Below are 5,785 nucleotides of genomic sequence, written 5' to 3'. Positions count from 1 at the left end.
ACCTCTAAGACTGCAGAAACACTGGCACAAATCACAAAAGTGTGTATGCACAAGGATGTTCAGCGCAGCCCATTCAGAGGTCAGTGGTCAAATAGGTTGTATAATCTGTGAGGTAGAGAGGTATGTGTGCATGCTAAGTTGATTTAGTCGTGTCCAACTCTTTTCGACCCCATGGTCTGTAGCCCGCCAGACTCCTCTGTCCATGGGATCTTCCAGGTAAGGATACTGGAGTGGGTTGCCATGCCCTCCTCCAGGGGATCTTCCCAACCCAGGAATTGAACTTGTGTCTCCTGCATTGGCAGGCAGATTCTTTACCAGTAGCGCCCCCTGGGAAGCCCTGTGGAGAGGTATGGAGCAACTTAAGAATAATAATACATACACATATCTTTTTAAAAGAAGAGTAGCATAATAACATGTAGAGTATAATTCTTTTCTGGGGGAAAAATAAAAGCCAGTTGGTATAAGAGGTTGGGAGAAGAGAGAAGGAATGAAGCCTTGGGTCCGTTTAGGAGCTTGAGGACAGAGCCCTTGGAGGATATCAGGAGGGACCCAATTTTTGTTGAAGCCTTTCTTGTACCAGGCCCTTCCCATATGTTAGATCACGTAGTCCTCACAAAAACCCAGTGAGATTGGCATCACTGTCTTCAGTTTACTGATGAGGAAACAGAAGCCCAGTGAGGTTAGCGAACTGCAGCATCATGCAGATGGGATGTGGTAAAGGGGTGTGTGTGTGTGTATGTTTGGTTGTGTCCAACTCTGAGACCCCTTAGTCCACCAGGCACCGCTCTCTATGGGATTCTCCAGGTGAGAATACTGGAGTGGGTTGCCATTTCCTACCCAGGGGATCTTCCCAGCCTAGGGATTGAACGTGCATCTCTTGTGCCTCCTGCATTGGCAGGAGAATTCTTTACCACAGTGCCGCCTGGGTAACCAGGTAAAGGATTAACCTTGCCCAAAGACAGGCTTAGCCTTTGCCCTTGGCTCCTGGGAGGTCACCTCTAAACCCCTGGGATGTCCAGCGATGTCCTGCATGACAGGAGGGCCGTTGTCTGCTTGTAGGGGCTCAGCCTCACCAGACAGTCTCTGCTGGCAGTGTGGTTTATGGTGGGGTTTGGGGCGTGACCGCCAGAGGGCTGGAAACTTAGGTCAACCACAGGGGGCTTAGCCGTGTCTAAGTAGCTGGTTAGTCGCTCGGTCGTGTCTGACTCTGCAGCCCCACAAACTGCAGCCCGCCAGGCTCCTCTGTCCATGGGGACTCTCCAGGCAAGAATACTGGAGTGAGTTGCCACGCCCTCCTCCAGGGGATCTTCCTGACCCAGGGACTGAACCCAGGTCTTCTGCATTGCAGGCGCGTTCTTTACCCGCTGAGCCACTGGGGAAGTGACTGAGCCTCAATAAAGACTCTCACACTGAGGCTCGGGTGAGCCTCCCCGGCCAGCTGTCCTCAGCGCACCATCACACATCCCTGCTGGGGTTTAGCCCTGTCCCCGTCTCCCCTGGGGAGGACATCCAGAAGCCCTGCACGTGGAGCTCTCCTGGGCGCTGCCTCTTCCTGTGTCTACTTTACTCTGAGTCCTTTCGCTGTGATAGAGCATAACCATCCATATACTAGCTTCCAGTGAGTTCTGTGAGTCCTCCCAGCAAATTGTTGGACCTGAGGGTGGTCTTGGGGGATGTGCCCAAGCTTGCAATTGATGACAAAGTGTGGGTGGTTTGAGGGACTGCTCCCCAACTCTGAAGATGGTAAGTGGTGGAAACTGGAGTCCCGCAAAGGTCTCAGAGATGCCAGTGTGCCCCCTCCCCACGTCCCCCACTGTGACCAGCGCTGATAGACATTCTAGCTTCCTGTGGATGAGCAAGGGGAACAGAGCGATGGCCACACTAAGGGGCAGGGAGGTGGGTGAGGATGAGGCCAAGCAAACTGAGTCACGTGCTCAGACGGAGTCCTAAAGATTTTAGAAAGATCCAGGAGCCTGTGCCCCTCACAATGCGGGGCCGGGGGGGTGGGGTGGGGTGGGTGGGGGTGGGCAGGCACAGAGAAAGTCAATGGAAGATGTCACCAGGGAGCCCCATTTTCCATAGGTCGCCTAAGAAGCTGGAAACCTTCACCTCCTCTTGCCTCTTGCTCAGCATTTCCTCCCTCCCTAAGGCAGAAGTGAAGTGAAGTGAAGTGAAATCGCTCAGTCTTGTCCGACTCTTTGCAACCCCATGAGCTGTATAGCCCACCAGGCTCCTCCATCTATGGGATTTTCCAGGCAAGAATACCGGAGTGGGTTGCCATTTCCTTCTCCAGGAGATCTTCCCGACCCAGGGATTGAACCCAGGTCCCCTGCATTGTAGGCAGATGCTTTACTGTCCGAGCCATTAGGAAAGTCCCCTAAACCAGACTGGGAGTTTAAGCTTCTATTTGTATGTAGATTTAAGGGAAGGAGGGAGAAAACCGAGACTGCGCCCTAATGCTTCCCCAGCTTGGGAACACACATAGTCCTTCCCGCGAGCCCCGTACTGCCCTCGCATCTGGCACATTCTTTACTGCTTACTCTCAGCCCCCAAAGGAAAGGTCCAGTCTAGTTCCAGGCTGGAGAGCACCTCTCTACCTGCTTTCTCACTTCCTGCTTTGGAATTTTTTTTAAAAAAGTCCACTGCTGAGGGCAGGAGAGCTGAGGCCCTGAGGTCACTTGAAAAGCACACACAACGTTCGTGTTCTCAACTCCAAGATGTGGAACCCTCCGCAAGGTGTGGAATCAGTCTTGCACCCTTGGCAGGGAACAAGGAGGCCGGCGGAGAGGAGGTGAGGCTGTAGCCCGTGTTGCAGCCTTGTCCCTGATCTGTGAGCAAGAGTTGCAGCCGCTCCAGTTCATGCTTGTGTACAAAGCATATTTCCCTCTTTAAAGGCTGCCCACTATGATCATTTGGGGCAAATTTCACCTGCATAAATGTGCTGGAGAACATAGGCTGTTTGGAGCTTTTCTGCACTGCAGTGAAAAGCCCACACCTGTTTACATTTTCATCTCTCCTCCAGCCAGCCAGCCAGCCAGCCAGCCAGCCAGCAAGAAGACAGCCCAGCTTCAAACTCCTTTTCTCTAAATATATGAAAGCTTGGTTTTCCAGAGGCCTTATATAAGGACTAATTTTCTAGGCATAATCCTGTCCCCAAACAGGAATGAACAAGATCCCTCCCCAGCAGGGAGTCCTGGCATTTAGAAAATCCTTGCCGAAAGAGCTTTTTCTTCTGCAGCTGCCTTGTAAATCCATTTGTACAAATAGTCCTGAGAGGGGTCAGGCACTGCGAACCACAAGAGCATCCATATCACCACGATCAAATGGTTAAAGCGTGTTAAACAATTCCTCTTCCTGAAACCTCCCTCTCACTTTATTTTGGCCTTAGACTCCTGCTTTAAGACCCTGCTTAACCATCTCTCTGGTGGGAAACAATCTTTCCCTGGGGCAGACCCGGCCTCTCTCCCTTCGCCTTCATCTGGGCAGCAGTGCGCCTGTCAAACGCTGTCTTCATGGCTTGTGATACCATGTTTCTTTATGGACGTGGCTCCCTAACTAGACTGGAAGTTTCCTGACAGTAGGGAGGTTTCATTCTCTGTGCATCCACAGAGCCAAACACAGCGTGCTGCTCGTAGCCGAAGCTCCATAAATATTTGTTCAACAGTTGAGTAAGTGTAAGCGTAAACGCAGAGCTGCCGTGAACATAGACCACACTGCCCAGTGATGGCAGCCACGGGCCACAGGGGGCTACTTAAGTTTACTCTAACTAACTGGAATTCCCTGGTGGTCCAGTGGCTAAGAATCCGCCTGCCAATGCAGGGGACCTGGGCTCTGTCCCTGGTCTGGGGAGATCCCACCCGCCACAGGGCAACCGTCCCGAGGGCCACGACTGCTGAGGCCTGCGTGCCCGAGAGCCTGCGCCCCACAACGGCAGCCGCCGCAGGGAGAAGCCCACACACCTCGGCCAGAGCGCAGCCCCCGCCCTGCTCCCCGCACCGAGAGAAAGCCCACACGCAGCCACGGAGACCCAGCACAGAAATAAATTAATTCTTAAAAATTAAGCCAGTTAGAACCACAAATTCAGTTCAGTCACAGTAGCCACATTTCAGCCAAGACTGAAGAACATTTCTGTCGTTAAAGAAAGTTCTACTGAACAGCGCTGGTGGCACCTGGAGCCGCGCAGTTGTTCCGAGCAGGCGTCCGCGAGTGAAGTACCTCCCGGTAGGTGGCGCTGTGCAAGCTGCTGGTCAAGGAATCACAGACATTTATGGTCTGAGGCAGGCATGAGAACATTTAAAGAGTGCCCTGTTAATAAATAGATGCAGGCTAACCGAAGTAAACATGTTAGGTTTAGGTATTGCCAAATACATAAATAATGAGCAGACCAAAGGAAAGAAATGTAAATAGATGTGGCTGTCTTCATAGCCTGAAAACCGTCTGCTTCCCGTCTTATGTATGAAGTGTTACATTACTAGAATTATTTCTTGGAGAAGTAAACATATTTGACAGAAATAAACATGCTGTCTATGGAAATATAGCTCTCTCTCTCTCTCTCTCTCTATATATATATATATATATATATATAGCAAGCACATGTAGCAACCACAAAAGATTTCTAACATGGTAGCCACTGATATTCCAGGCAAGATTTTAAGATTTCCAACGGTCTTTCCTGTTGTTTTCCATAAACCATGGAAAGGTCTTACCCTCTGCAACCTTTCAACCTCCAAATTACCTTTCTGATGCTACCTCTTGCACATAGCAAATGTGCAAACATTTTTGTCTGTCCGTGTTTCTTGGTTGTCCATCCCTGTATCCTGCAGTTCCTTCCCATCTTCTGCAGACTCTGATCGCACTCTGCTAAAGGGCCCAGAAATCTGCATGGTTCAGGACGCCTCCTTCTGCACTGGACCAGACCCTCCAGGTTGCACCTGCACTTTGCAGCCCAGAACCCAGGCTTCTCTGTTCTGCCCTCTCCCACCCACTGGCCCTCAGTACAACTCCTGCTGACGGCCAGGATCAACATGAGCCGGGAACCAGGAGGTGGCAGCTGAGAACCTGGCCTATGGGCTGGCCACCCCTGTTAGTTTATCTTATTAGTGCCGGTTTATTAGCACAGAACCCCTGGGAGGCAGTAGGAGGAGGTTTCTGTTCTGAATAAGCATCAGTACATTGTCATGTCTGTAGACTCAGGCCTGGATGGGTGGCCCCCCTGCCTCCCACCTCCTCTGGGTGGGTGGACCCAGGACAGTACTGATCTGTCTGGGCAGATGGACTGGTGTGTGCTAAACCTTAAACCCAAGGTTCGTTACAGTTTTATAATTTTGTCTGCAGAATTCCTGTTAAGGGTCATCTAAGAGTCTATTTACAAAAATAATTTCTCTAATAAATAATAATTCTTTTGTAAATAAAGCCACCTTAATAATTACATCTTGCTCTCTCTCTCGGGGCTTCAGATGGCCTGAGTCTTTCAGCTTTGAATGTCAGGAGGTGGGGAAATGCTGTATTCCTGCTGAGGAGTGCCTACGTCAACATGAGTCCCCATCACTCACTCCCTTGTTGAAGCTGAGGCTGGAATAAGGGGTACCTACCCTCTCAGACAGAGGAGAGCATTTGAAATGAATGGATGACTAGCCATAATTGGGTTCAAAGCACCTGAGAAATTTTCAGGAGCCATGAACTCATTCTGCTTCATAGAGATCAGGTACCATGACCCGGGAGATCCTATAAGGAGACCCAATCAGTCCATCCTAAAGAGATCAGTCCTGGGTGTTCATTGGAAGGA

The sequence above is a fragment of the Dama dama genome, chromosome 14, assembly GCF_033118175.1.
Source record: "Dama dama isolate Ldn47 chromosome 14, ASM3311817v1, whole genome shotgun sequence".
Classification (NCBI taxonomy): Eukaryota; Metazoa; Chordata; class Mammalia; order Artiodactyla; family Cervidae; genus Dama; species Dama dama.
Note: the sequence above shows the minus strand (reverse complement) of the source record.